Here is a 16,019-nt window from a genome sequence, read left to right on the forward strand (position 1 = left end):
AAAGGTTTACCACCCAATTTCATTGGTTCGTGGGAAGAGTTAAAAGCCCGTTTCATCCAGAACTTCAAGGACACCTGTAAGCAATCTATGTCGATCATGGACTTGACGAGTTGTAAGCAGGGGGAAGGTGAATCTACCACCCATTGGGTATGCCGGGTCAAGGAGATAATTCATTCATCTGATAAGATGGATGCCGGCTCTGCAGTCCTTATGTTGGAGAAGAATTGCAGCTTCGAGCCACTAAGGCAGAAACTGGGGCGCCTTAAACGTGGCTGCAAGGATATGGGTACGCTAATGGCGGCTCTAGTCAAATATGCCGATTCTGATAGTACCAAAGATCCCGCGTCTGATGATGAAAAGACAGGGAAGGGGAAATGAAATGGCAGTGGAAAGGGCCAACAGCACAACCCGGTGAATCAAAGCGGAAATAAGCGTAAGGCGGACGACAACCCGGAATTTGTGGCCAACGTTAATACACAGGGTAACAATCAGAGACGTAAGGGTAAGTGGCCTCGATCCGTCGGGTTATACACCTTTCTTCATGGTTTATGGAGCAGAGGCAGTCCTACCAAGTGATATCCGACATGATTCGCCCTGTGTGGCGGCTTACGTTGAGACTGATAATATGTTTAGACGATATATATATTATATAAAGTAACAAAGCAGGACCTCTGTCCTTTTTTTACCCTCAAAAGTTTATGTCTTTTTTATCAGATGGTGGAAACAACCTAGAGGGAGCGGATCATGTCTGAATCAAGCTTTCCCTTTGGTCCGGCTTATGATCATATCTGAATCTAGCCATGATCACTTGGGGGCTTCCTATTCAAACATAGGTCGTATCCAAACCAAAGAGAACATAGCTGTCGATACCCACTTGATCGGCATACTGCCAAACCTACTTGGGGGCTTCTTGATCATATTTGAATCATAGCTTAACCCCTTTGGGTCTGACGTGGATCGTATGCGAATCAGCGTCATTAAACAAATCTTATGGTCACTTGGGGGCTTCCTGTTCAAACATAGGTCGTATTTGAACCAAAGAGAACATAGCTGTCGATACCCACTTGATCGGCATCGCCAAAACCACTGGGGGCTATATGATCGTATCCAAATCTTAGCTTAACCCCTTTGGAACGGTTTACTGATCGTATCCGAATCAGAAGCCTGTAAAGTATTTTGATTATCCTGAAACCTTGTGGAAAGCATTATGAGCTTTTTTTGTCTTGCCGGTTTTCATCACCCCAGGTTGTTAAGTGCCGGGTGAACAACATATGAGCCGGACAGATTATCACAGGATCGCAGAATAAGGCAAGCAAAATTCAACACGCCACGGAAGCAAAAGCTAGAAATATATAGCAGTGCCGGCTTACGAAAGTGTTGAGCGCTAGGAACATGCGCAAAGGCATGACAAACATTGGGAAGTTTTTTCTACCCTATTACAAGACTCCCCGAGCCTGAGTAAATGAAGCATTGTTTTTTGCCAAACACCTGGCGATTCACTCCTTCGGCGGGCTTGACGGCTCTGGGTTATCCTTCCCCACTTCTCCGTCGGCTGTTTTGTCCTGGAAAGTTGACGAGGCCCAGTCAATGCCGCTCAAAGCTTCAAACTCAGCTTCATCATCTATTAAACCAGCTGGGTCCACTTCAGGGGCAAAAGTATGCTTACGAATTGGAGGGATCAGGCTGCTTTGATCATATGGAGTATTTGGAATTCTCCGGTTCTCACTATCATAAGCCGGCGCATACTTGCTCAGGTCAGTGTTGTTTCCAATAAGGGTTTCCATGGGACGTATGGCTTTGATGCAGGCAGTGAAATCATGGTCGTCAAATACAGTGCCGTCTTCCTTAAGACTTGGGTATCCAAGGGCAAGGTCGGCCGGGTCTAGCTCTGGGAGCCATGCTTTAGCCAGGCTCAATGCGGCTACGGCCCCGGCTCTTGAGGACGCCCGCCTTAAGTCTTGGATCCGCTGAGGAAGAAAACCGAGGCTCTTCAACACGTCTTGCAGAAGGCGGGGATGTGGAGTTGATAAGGCTACAATGGCCAAGGTGCGTTGTGACCCGGAGTATAGTTGTTCCACTAAAGTGTAAGAGTCAGCCGGAAGTAATTATTACAATAGTCCTTGTAAGATTAGAATGTTTGAGGTTTTGCACAATAACTTACCAAAGATGGCCGAGACCATTTGAGATATCTACCGTTTTAAGTCGGACAACTCGGTTGTTGCCTCTGCAAGAGATGCTTCTGCTGTCTCGGCCCAAGTCACCAGGGAAGCCTTCTCATCAGCCCAAGCTTTCCTCTCCGACTCAAAATTATTCTTCAACTTCTCATTTTCAGAGACGCTGAATTCAAATTTGGAATTGGCCTTCTGAGTTTCCAGTTCTTGAGTCTCCAGACGACTCTTCAGGACAGCAAGCTCCGATTCAAACTGATTTATGGTGGCCTGCATTGACACCAGGTTATGGTAAGGATTATGGTAAGGTAACATTCAAGTCCCAAGCATTTTACAAGTAAAGATACTTGGCATTTGGGGGCTAATGTATGGTGAAGAATTTTAAACTTATCATACCGGGTCACACATATTAAGTCTCAAGCACTTTACAAGTAAAGATACTTGACACTTGGGGGCTAATGTATGTTGCAAATTTCCAGCTATCATGTTATAACCGGGTTAAGTATATTCTCTTTGAACTAGCTAATTTAACAAGTAAAGTTGATTTCTAAGTCTACAACATATTTATTAATAAGCAATAGACTTGGGGGCTGGTACAGTATGTAAGATTCAGGTAAAAAGTACAAGTTATACCTCAGATTTGTGCTGTATTTGTTTTACCATGTCAATTTCCAGGTCACGGCTATTATGCACTTGATTGAGATAGCCAGAGACTATATCACCAATGCTGAAGTGAGTATAATCAGTAATGTCCTGCTTGGCTTTTCAACGTTCGGCAAGTTCTTCCTTGGTGGGACATTTGGCAAGGACGGTAGGCCGCCCTGGTTCAACAAACTTAGACCTCACAATCTCAACTTCCGGTTCGTTTGTCTTGATCGGGCTAGGAGTCTCTGGGTCATTTGTGTTGAGAGTATCATCGGTGGGCGGATCAGAGGTTGGCATTGGAATATCAGAAGCCGGATCAGGCGGCGGCTGATGGGTAGAGCTGTCTGGAGCAGATGCATTAATCACCGGTTCAGCCACGACCGGTTCTTGGGACGGTTTATTCTTCTTTGCCCGTTTACTGGGCTTCACTTGCATACTGCCAACAAAGGTAGAAGGATGAATACAAAAGTATGAGCAGGATAAAGCTTAAGGGAAACAAGAGTTACATTACCCGGGGGGAGTTTTGAAGGCCGGCATGTTGGATTGCATAGACTCGCCAGAAGAAGGGGAGGTATCCTGATAATTGGAGTCAAAGGAATTGAGAGGTTGGCGAAAGTAACCCGCCAAAGGAAAATGACAACGTAAATCGGAGATAACCTTAGTCTGACGCTTCCTGGTTATGTCAGGTAAGCCGGAGGAAAGCTCTACATCCTTGTTGTTCCGGGTGTGCCTCCGGCTTTCATACTGTTGTTGCTTCAAAAGAAATTGAGGATCTTGGTAAGCCAAAGGATGTGAAAATCTTACTTTCCGGGTTACTCTTATAATTTTCTGACGCGACAGAGGCTCGGAGTCGGACAAAATTATAGTTAACTCTTCCTCGGCAGCTCGGCTGTTCCCTGTGTCTTCCTGGAAAGATAGTGTCAACAAAGTAATGACAAAGAAGTCAGGAGAGTTAAAGGATTACCTCTTCCTCATCGGAAGTGTTGTCCAATTTGAGTAAATCTGAGGTGCTAGGTTTCTTCTTCCTTGAAGTTCCTGCGGTGGCGGCTTTCCTTTCAGCTCTTTTGGCCGCTCTGGCTTGTTTGGCTGCTTCATGGTTATATTTGGCCTTCCAAAAGTGATCATCGGCCTGTGAAAAGTGATAAGAGGTTATAAGTAAAAGCAAGGTATAATATAATAAAAAATATTCATCAGAGGGTGGTGACTTAGAGCAGGAGCTGGGTTTTTCTGGCAGAAGGGGAGTAAGCCAAAGGCATTACTTATCACCGTGCCTTCTTTCAACAATGATTGGGTCGTGGCCTCTACCACATCTTCTGGCAAGTCATCGGAGCTATGACGCATTGGGTCATCCTTTTTGCCGGAGTAAGTGCACATTAAACCGGGTCGGCGGCTTAATGGAAGTATTCGCCAGGTAACCCAGACTCGGACTAAGTCGATGTCGTCTAGGCCATTTCCCAGAAGAGCTTTGATTCTTCTAATGGTAGGGGCAAGTGGCAGACGTTCAACAACAGTTAACTTATCCGGCGGCGGGTGGTTGGACTCAAGGCGCAGCGCGCGGAAGCCGGGCAAAGGGTTCTCCTCAGCCGGAGAAGTATCCTGGAAGTAGAACCATGTCTGGTTCCACTCCTTTAGATGACTCGGCAGTTCAACATAAGGGAAAAGACAGTCTCTTCGCCGCTGAATTGAGATACCACCTAGTTCAAGACTAGGCCCGTTGGCACGTTCATTCTGCCGGTTTAAGTAGAACAGTTCTCTAAATAATGGTATACTAGGTTCTTCTCCAAGATACACCTCGCAGAAGACTTGGAAGTTGCAGATATTTGACACAGAATTGGGCCCGATGTCTTGGGGTCTAAGATCAAAGAAATGCAACACATCCCTGAAGAATTTTGAACCGGGCGGAGCAAAGCCCCGGGTCATGTGACTGGTGAATATGATTACTTCCCCTTTTTTGGTTAGAGGCTTCTCCTCCGACGGGTTAGGAGTACGATAGGACATGATTTCTTTCTTGGGCAGATGGCCGGATTTCACGAAGTCAGCCAAGATACTCTCTGTGACAGTGGACTTAACCCAGTTGCAGGTCACGGGAGCTTTAGTAGCCTTAGGAGCCATGGCAACAATTGGCCTATGGAAAAACAAGAAGATCCGGTTCAATTTTAACCCGGGAGGAAAATCCTAATTAGTCAAGGTGGCGGCTTAATGAGGGGCCTAATGATATAAGGATGACTATGCAACAATATTTAAGCCGCTACAAGTATCAACAGCAGTTCAAAATTCTTAAGGTCATGAGAAGCAAGCAAGGCTCACAGATCAGTGTCATTTATTTAAGCCGGACCAATGGACAGTTGTGTTTAAGGGCATCTACCAGAAGAAGTTTTCTGGGTGATAAAAACAAGTTTCATAATCTTCTGCTAATATTTGAGATCAAAGGTCTGTTCTGATAAGAAAATTTTCTAGACCTAAAAACAGGGAAGAGAAGTTCATACACTCGAAGAGGGTTTCCAAACAAGGGAAATGAGATCTATTTCTATGCAAGATAAATACAAACAATTACCGCAGCAGTTCTACATAGTTTTTATGATCTAAACAGGGCATTGGAGGTGAAAACTAGCGAGGGTTTGCTTCGGGCGGTGATGAACGCCGACGAACTCAACAAAGTTCCAATGCAGATCTAAGAAGGGGAAGGAGAGGAACTCACGGATGCGGACGAGCTGCGGAGGTTCGCCGTCAATTTCTGGTCAGAGTCAGGTTGATGCAGCGGCCCGAGTCGGTGAAGACGAGGGGTTAGAGGCGGCGGCGGCGGAGCTCGAGAGGAAGCAAGAGGAAGAGGACGACTGAAAGAAGGAAGAGTGAAAGACCTAGGTCGCCCTATTTATAAAGGAAGACTGACCGAGATGGCGCGAGAAACGAGGAGACCAAAACATCATTATCCAGTAGCCCCGACGCCTCGATTCTCGGGATGGTCAGTAAAGGCAAAGATCCGTTGGAAGATATGACGGAGTAAAAATAAGTTTATTGAAGATGACGTCACGGTGATTTAACCCGGATCCAGATGATGACGTCACGGCGGGTTAAAATCTTCATGCAAGACAAAAGACTAAGGACAGTTCCATAAGGTATTTTAAGATTGACATGAACAGGTTCAAGTCAATCTGGGGCCTAATGTTGGGGATATAACTATTTGTGTAAGCCGCCCAGGAGGGGCCGGGTTACGCAAAGCAAGACTTACCAGAGAGAAGCCCAAGACCAAAGGTGAAGATGGCGGTTCATAGAGGGATTAAGGCCCGCAGCCGACTTAAGGCCCGTTGTAATAAACCTCCATAGTAATATGACTTGTATCATAAGGTAGACTTAACTAGTCACCGAGCCGGACACTGTTTATAAACCGGCCGGGACTCTGTAAGCCGCAGGGCATCAACCCGTGTATATAAGGGGACGATCTGCTGGCGGCTTAGGGCAAGAAACAACTGATCGAGAGCCAGGCATAGCGTATCTCGCTCCCTAGTCATCGAAACATCAATACCAACCCAACTAGACGTAGGCCTTACCTTCACCGTAAGGGGCCGAACTAGTATAAAAACCTCTCGTGTCCTTTGTCCCGATTAACCCCTTCAAGCTTCCTAGTTGCGATGGCTCCACCACTAAGTCCTTTCACGAGGACATCTGACGTGACAATTCCATGACACCCCCCATGCTTATGAAAAAAATAAAGCTTTTACTAAACATATTGTCGATGCTATGATGAAAGCTTTAGAAGAAAAGTTGGAATTAGATATTTCAATCCCTAGAAAATTACATGATGAATGGGAACCTACTATCAAAGTCAAGATACAAAATTATGAGTGTTTTGCTTTATGTGACTTGGGAGCTATTGTTTCTACAATTCCAAAATCTTTATGGCATGTGCTTGGTCTTATCGATATTGAAGAATGTTCTCGAAATTTGCACTTGGCAGATTCTATGGGAAGAATTAGTGATGTTCTTATTCTTGCAAATAGGAATTATGTGCCCATCGATTTGTTAGTTCTTGATATTTATTGCAATCCGTCTTGTCCAATTATTCTTGGTAGACCGTTTTTACATACTATTGGCGCCGTGATTGATATGAAAGAAGGAAATATTATATTTCAATTCCCACTAAGGAAGGGTATGGAACACTTCCCTAGAACTAGAATTAAGCCACCATATGAATCAACCATGAGGGCATCATATGGATCTAGAAACAAAGATGACACCACTTAGATCCTTCGCATTATGCCTAGCTAGGGGAGTAAAACGATAGCGCTCGTTGGGAGGCAACCCAACTTGTTTCTTTTTGCTTTTTTGTTTTCTTGTTGTTTTCAATAAATTACCCAATTATGCCTCTATTTAGATGTGTTTTTGTGGATTAAATTAGTGTTTGTGCCAAGCAAAGCCTTTGGGAAGATTTGGGAGATAGTTGATTCGATCTTGTTGAAAAACAGAAACTTTTGTGCTCAGAAAAATAATTTTCATAAATCACAGAAACGTGCTTTTGCTCTGAATTTTTTTTACACAAGATTGGTATACAAATTGCCCACATTGTCCTAATTTTTTCAGTTTTGGAGTTATAGAAGTATATGAAGTTCCCTGATTACTACAGACTGTTCTGTTTTTGACAGATTCTGTTTTCATTGTGTTATGTGCTTGTTTTGATGATTCTATGGTTTCCTTTGAAGAGTTTTTTCCATGGAAAAGTTAAAGTACAGTAGATATAATACAATAACAAAATATGAATGGGTTTGCAACAGTATTTAAAGTAGTGATTTGCTTTCTTATACTAACGGATCTCACGAAGGTTTTGTTGAGTTTTGTGTGATTGAAGTTTTCAAGTTTTGGGTGAGATCATGATGGATGAAGGAATAAGGATTAGCAAAAGGATAAGCTTGGGGATGCCTGAGGCACCCCAAGATAATATTCAAGAAGTATCAAGCAACTAAGCTTGGGGATGCCCCCGAGTGGCATCCCCTCTTTTTTCTAACAACCATCGGTATTTTACTTGAAACTATATTTTATTCATCATATATTATGAATTTTGCTTGGAACGTCTTGTATGATATGAGTCTTTGCTTGTTTTTCCTTGTGTTTTAAGTCATCTATTCTTGCTGGATGCACCTAGTTGAGGGAGCCAAAATTATGCTATGACTTGTTAGAATTGCTCTCTTGCTTCACTTAAATCTTTATGAGCTATGGAATTACTCTAGTGGTTCACTTATATATTTTGGAGCATGGTGTGCTTTACTATTTTTGAAGAAATGCTATCATGATTCACTTACATTTATTTGAGAATTAGTAAAAATATTAAGAAATTCTCTCTTGCTTCACTTAAATTATTTTGAGATAAGAAATTTTTTATGCTCATGTTCTTCACTTAGATTTGTTTGAGCTATCAAAAGCAACATATGAAATTAGTCCCAAAGTGATAGATATTCAAGAGGGATATAATAAATACTTTCATGAAGATCACTGGACAAAATAAACTTAATTTTTTGTAATAGTTTTGAAATATGATGATAGTGATATGTGAGTCATGTTGATGAGTAATTCTTCTTTAGTAAGAATATTGGTGTTAAGGTTTGTGATTCCCTATGCAAGCATGAAAGTCCATAGTTATGCAATGAAATTACATCCTACTTGTGGTGCATTATTCGGTGTTAGTTATGCTTAATGGTCGCTTATGAGATTTTTTGTTTCTTGGTTGGATGCTGCTACCTCTTGAGCATGCGTTGGTTTTTCCCTTGAAGAGGAAAGGGTGATGCAGCAAAGTAGCGTAAGTATTTCCCTCAGTTTTTGAGAACCAAGGTATCAATCCAGTAGGAGGCTCCTCTCAAGTCCCTCGCATCTACACAAACAAACAAAAACCTCACAACCAATGCGATAAAGGGGTTGTCAATCCCTTCACGTCCACTTGCGAAAGTGAGATCTGATAGAGATAATATGATAAGATAAATATTTTTGGTATTTTTATGATATAGATTGAAAAGTAAAGATTGCAAAATAAAGTAGATTGGAAACTTATATGATAGAGAATAGACCCGGGGGCCATAGGTTGCACTAGTGGCTTCTCTCAAGATAGAAAAATTATTACGGTGGGTGAACAATTTACTGTCGAGCAATTGATAGAAAAGTGCATAGTTATGAGAATATCTAGGCATGATCATGTATATAGGCATCACATCCGCAACAAGTAGATAGACTCCTGCCTACATCTACTACTATTACTCCATACATCGACCGCTATCCAACATGCATCTAGAATATTAAGTTCATAAGAACAGAGTAATGCATTAAGCAAGATGACATGATGTAGAGGGATAAACTCAAGCAATATGATATAAACCCCATCTTTTTATCCTCAATGGCAACAATACAATACGTGCCTTGCTGCTCCTGTTGTCACTGGGAAAGGACACCGCAAGATTGAACCCAAAGCTAAGCACTTCTCCCATTGCAAGAAAGATCAATGTAGTAGTCAAACCAAACTGATAATTCAAAGAGACTTGCAAAGATAACCAATCATACATAAAAGAATTCAAAGGAGATTCAAATATTTCTCATAGATAAACTTGATCATAAACCCACAATTCATTGGATCTCGACAAACACACCGCAAAAAGAGTTACATCAAATAGATCTCCAAGAGGATCAAGGAGAACTTTGTATTGAGATTCAAAGAGAGAGAAGAAGCCATCTAGCTAATAACTATGGACCCGAAGGTCTGTGGTAAACTACTCACAACTCATCGGAGAGGCCTTGGTGATGATGTAGAGGCCCTACATGGTCGATTTCCCCTCCGGCAGAGCGCCGGTGAAGGCTCCAAGATGGGATCTCGTAGATACAAAAGGTTGCGGTGGTGAAAATAGTTTTTCGTGGTGCTTCTGGATGGTTTCGGGTACGTAGGTATATATAGGCGAAGGAGGTAGGTCAGGGGAGCCACGAGGGGCCCATGAGGCAGGGGGCGCGCCCCCGCTAGGGCGTGCCTTGCACCCTCGTGGCCACCTCGGCTGCTTCTTGACGTCCACTCCAAGTCTCCTGGATTGCGTTTGTCCCAAAAAGATCGCTCTCGAAGGTTTCATTCCGTTTGGACTCCGTTTGATATTCCTTTTAAGCGAAACACTAAAATAGGCAAGAAACAACAATTCGGGCTGGGCCTCAGGTTAGTAGGTTCGTCCCAAAAATGATATAAAAGTGTATAGTAAAGCCCATAAACATCCAAAATGGGTAATATAATAGCATGGAACAATCAAAAAGTATAGATACGTTGGAGACGTATCAAGCATCCCCAAGCTTAATTCCTGCTCGTCCTCGAGTAGGTAAATGATAAAAATAGAATTTTTAATGTGGAATGCTACCTAGCATATTTCTCAATGTATTTTTCTTTATTGTGGCATGAATGTTCATATCCAAATGATTCAAAATAAAATTTCATATTGACAAAAGAATAATAATACTTCAAGCATACTAGCAAGGCAATCATGTCTTCTCAAAATAACATGGCTAAAGAAAGCTATCCCTACAAAATCATATAGTCTGGCTATGCTCTATCTTAATCACACAAAATATTTAGATCATGCACAACCCCAATGACAAGCCAATCAATTGTTTCCTACTTTAATGTTCTCAAACTTTTTCAACTTTCACGCAATACATGAGCGTGAGCCATGGACATAACACTATATGTGGAATAGAATGGTGGTTGTGGAGAAGACAAAAAGGAGAAGATAGTCTCACATCAACTAGGCATATCAATGGGCTACGGAGATGCCGATTAATAGATATCAATGTGGGTGAGTAGGGATTTCCATGCAACGGATGCACTAGAGCTATAAATATATGAAAGCTCAACAAAAGAAACTAAGTGGTTGTGCATCCAACTTGCTTGCTCACGAAGACCTAGGGTGTTATGAGGAAGCCCATCATTGGAATATACAAGCCAAGTTCTATAATGTAAAATTCCCACTAGTATATGAAAGTGACAACATAGGAGACTCTCTATCATGAAGATCATGGTGCTACTTTGGAGCACAAGTGTGGAAAAGGATAGTAACATTGTCCCTTCTCTAATTTTTTTATTTTTGGTGGGCTTCTTTGGCCTATTTTTTATTTGGGCTTCTTTGGCCTCTTTTATTTTTTATAAAGTCCAAAGTCTCATTCCGACTTGTAGGGGAATTATAGTCTCCATCATCCTTTCCTCACTTGGGACAATGCTCTAATATGAATATCATCACACTTTTATTTACTTACAACTCAAGAATTACAACTCAAAACTTAGAACAAAATATGACTCTATGTAGATGCCTCCGGCAGTGTACCGGGATATGCAATGAATCAAGAGTGACATGTATGAAAGAATTATCAAGGTGGCTTTGCCAGAAATACAATGTCAACTACATGATCATGCAACTTAGAACAAAATATGACTCTACGTAGATGCCTCCGGCGGTGTACCGGGATATGCAATGAATCAAGAGTGACATGTATGACAGAATTATCAAGGTGGCTTTGCCACAAATACAATGTCAACTACATGATCATGCAAAACCAATATGACAATGATGGAGCATGTCATAATAAACGGAACGGTGGAAAGTTGCATGGCAATATATCTCAGAATGGCTATGGAAATGCCATAATAGGTAGGTAGGGTGGCTGTTTTGAGGAAGGTATATGGTGGGTGTATGGTACCGGCGAAAGTTGTGCGGCACAAGAGAGGCTAGCAATAGTGGAAGGGTGAGAGTACATATAATCTATGGACTCAACATTAGCCATAAAGAACTCATATACTTATTGCGAAAATCTACAAGTTATTGAAACAAAGTACTACACACATGCTCCTAGGGCGATAGATTGGTAGGAAAATACCATCGCTCGTCCCCGACCGCCACTCATAAGGAAGACAATCAAAAAATAAATCATGCTCCAACTTCATCACATAACTGTTCACCATACGTGCATGCTACGGGAATCACAAACTTCAACACAAGTATTCCTCAAATTAACAATTACTCCACTAGCATGACTCTAATATTACCACCTTTATATCCCAAAACAATTATTAAGCATCAAGTTGATCATAGTATTCAATTCACTTCCTATGATAGTTTTTATTATACCTAACTTGGATGCCCATCATTCTAGGACCAATTTTATAACCATAGCAAATACCATGTTGTTCTAAAAGACTCTCAAAATAGTATAAGTGAAGCATGAGAGATCAATAATTTCTTTAGAATAAAACCACCACCGTGCTCTAAAAATATATAAGTGAAGCACTAGAGCAAAACTGTCTAGCTCAAAAGATATAAGTGAAGCACATAGAGAATTCTAATAAATTCCGAATTATGTGTGTCTCTCCCAAAAGGTGTGCACAGCAAGGATGATTGTGGTAAACTAAAAGGCAAAGACTCATATCATACAAGACGCTCCAAGCAAAACACATATCATGTGGTAAATAAAAATATAGCTCCAAGTAAAGTTACCGATATACGAAGACAAAAGAGGGGATGCCTTCCGGGGCGTCCCCAAGCTTAGGCTTTTGGTTGTACTTGAATTATATTGGGGTGCCAAGGGCATACCCAAGCTTAGGCTCTTGCCAATCCTTATTCCATAGTCCATCAAATCTTTACCCAAAACTTGAAAACTTCACAACACAAAACTCAACAGGAAATCTCATGAGCTCCGTTAGTGCAAGAAAAAAAAAACCACCACTTAAGGTACTGTAATGAACTCATTCTTTATTTTTATTGGTGTTAAACCTACTGTATTCTAACTTCTCTATGGTTCATACCCCCCGATACTAGCCATAGATTCATCGAAATAAGCAAACAACACACGAAAAACAGAACAGTATGTAGAAATATGTAACTTTCGAATACTTCTGGAACTCTAAAAATTCTACAAAAATAGGAAGTCCTAGTTAATTTGTCTATTGATCTACTGCAAAAGGAATCAACTCAAAATCACGTTTCTGTGATTTATTAGATATTCTCTCGCGAGCACAAAAATTTCTGTTTTTCAGCAAGATCAAATTACCTTTCACCCAAGATGATCCTATAGGTTCTACTTGGCACAAACACTGACTAAAACATAAAACCACATCTAAACAGAGGCTAGATGAAATATTTATTACTAAACAGGAACAAAAAGCAAGGAACAAAAATAAAATTGGGTTGCCTCCCAACAAGCGCCATCGTTTAACGCCCCTAGCTAGGCATAAAAGCGAGAATTGATCGAAGTATTGCCATCTTTGGTATTCAGTTCATAAGTGGCTCTCATAATGGATTCATAAGGTAATTTAATTTTCTTTCTAGGAAAGTGTTCCATGCCTTTCCTTAACGGAAATTGGAATCTAATATTTCCTTCCTTCATATCAATAATTGCACCAATCGTTCTAAGGAAAGGCCTACCAAGAATAATAAGACATGAAAGATTGCAATCTATATCAAGAACGATAAAATCTACGAGCACATAATTCCTATTTGCAACAATAAGAACATCATTGATCCTTCCCATAGGTTTCTTAATGGTGGAATCCGCAAGGTGCAAGTTTAAAAAGCAATCATCAAATTCACGGAAACCTAGCATATCACATAAAGTTTTTGGAATCGTGGAAACACTAGCACCAAAAGCACACAAATCATAGAATTCATGATCTTTTATTTTAATTTTTATTGTAGGTTCCCACTCATCATAAAGTTTTCTAGGGATGGAAACTTCTAATTCAAGTTTTTCTTCATAAGATTGCATCAAAGCATCAACGATATGTTTAGTAAAAGCTTTATTTTGGTTATAAGCATGATGAGAATTCAACACGGATTGCAACAAGGAAATACAATCTATTAAAGAACAATTATCATAATTAAATTCCTTGAAATCCAAAGTAGTGGGTTCATTGCTATGCAAAGTTTTAATCTCTCCAATCCCACTTTTACCAATTTTAGCATCAAGATCAAAATACTCCAAATCATTGGAATGCCTTTTAACTAAAGTTGAATCATCTCCAGTCCCATCATTATTAAGATTCATATTGCAAAACAAGGACTTAATGGGAGACACATCAATAACTTTTAGATCTTCATCATTATTTTCATGAAAACTAGAAGAACACGCTCTTACAAAGCAATCTTTCTTAGCACGCATCCTAGCGGTTCTTTCTTTGCACTCATCAATGGAAATTATCATGGCTTTTAGAGACTCATTGATACCATGCTTAGGTGGAATAGATCTAAGTTTCAAAGAATCAACATCAAGAGAAATTCTATCCACGTTCCTAGCCGATTCATCAACTTTAAGTAATTTTTCTTCAAGCAAAGCATTGAAATTAATTTGAGAATTCATAAATTCTTTAACACTAATCTCAAAATCAGAGGGCATCTTATTAAAATTTCCATAAGAGTTGTTGTAGGAATTACCATAATTATTAGAGGAATTACTAGGAAACGGCCTAGGATTGAAGTTTCCTCTATACACGTTATTACCAAAATTATTCCAACCAACAAAATTCACATCCATAGATTCATTATTATTCTCAATCAAAGTAGACAAAGGCATATCATTAGGATCAATAGGGGCACTTTTAGTAGCAAACAATTTCATAAGTTCATCCATCTTTCCACTCAAAACATTAATTTCTTCTATAGCATGAACCTTTTTACTAGTAGATCTTTTGGTGTGCCATTGAGAATAATTAACCATAATATTCTCTAGGAGTTTAGTAGCTTCTCCTAAAGTGATTTCATAAAAGTGCCTCCCGCGGCCAAATCTAAAAGATTTCTAGAAGCAAAATTCAATCCAGCATAAATTTTTTGTATGATCATCCATAAATTCAAGCCATGTGTAGGGCAATTACGTATCATTAATTTCATCCTCTCCCAAGATTGTGCAACATGCTCATGATCAAGTTGCTTAAAATTCATAATATCACTTCTAAGAGAGATGATCTCAGCGGGAGGAAAATACTTAGAGATAAAAGCATCTTTGCACTTATTCCATGAGTCAATACTATTTTTAGGCAAAGAAGAAAACAATGTTTTAGCACAATCTCTAAGCGAAAATGGAAATAACTTAAATTTAAAGATATCATTATCCATGTCTTTCTTCTTTTGCATATCGCACAAATCAACAAAGTTGTTTAGATGAGTAGCGGCATCTTCACTAGGAAGGCCGGAGAATTGATCTTTCATAACAAGATTTAGCAAAGCAACATTGATTTCACAAGATTCAATATCATTAAGAGGAGCAATTAGAGTGCTAAGGAAATCATTATTATTGGTATTGCAAAAGTCACACAATTTAGTATTATCTTGAGCCACTGTGACAAGCAATCCAACACATAAGCACAAAAGAGACAAGCAAAAAAGAGGCAAACCGAAAAGAGAGGGCGAATAAAACGGCAAGGGTGAAGTGGGGGAGAGGTAAACGAGAGGCAAATGGCAAATAATGTAATGCAAGGGAGATGAGTTTGTGATGGGTACTTGGTATGTCTTGACTTGAGTGAAGACCTCCTCGGCAACGGTGCTAGAAATCCTTCTTGCTACCTCTTGAGCATGCGTTGGTTTTTCCCTTGAAGAGGAAAGGGTGATGCAGCAAAGTAGCGTAAGTATTTCCCTCAGTTTTTGAGAACCAAGGTATCAATCTAGTAGGAGGCTCCTCACAAGTCCCTCGCACCTACACAAACAAAAGAGAACCTCGCAACCAACACGATAAAGGGGTTGTCAATCCCTTCGCGGCCACTTGCGAAAGTGAGATCTGATAGAGATAATATGATAAGATAAATATTTTTGGTATTTTTATGATATAGATTGGAAAGTAAAGATTGGAAAATAAAGTAGATTGGAAACTTATATGATAGAAAATAGACCTGGGGGCCATAGGTTTCACTAGTGGCTTCTCTCAAGATAGCATAATTATTACTGCGGGTGAACAAATTACTGTCGAGCAATTGATAGAAAAGTGCATAGTTATGAGAATATATAGGCATGATCATGTATATAGGCATCACATCTGCAACAAGTAGACCGACTCCTGCTGCATCTACTACTATTACTCCACACATCAACCGCTATCCAGCATGCATCTAGAGTCTTAAGTTCATAAGAACAGAGTAACGCGTTAAGCAAGATGACATGATGTAGAGGAATAAACTCAAGCAATATGATATAAACCCCATCTTTTTATGCTCGATGGCAA

This window comes from Triticum aestivum, chromosome 2B (assembly GCF_018294505.1).
Source record: "Triticum aestivum cultivar Chinese Spring chromosome 2B, IWGSC CS RefSeq v2.1, whole genome shotgun sequence".
Lineage (NCBI taxonomy): Eukaryota > Viridiplantae > Streptophyta > Magnoliopsida > Poales > Poaceae > Triticum > Triticum aestivum.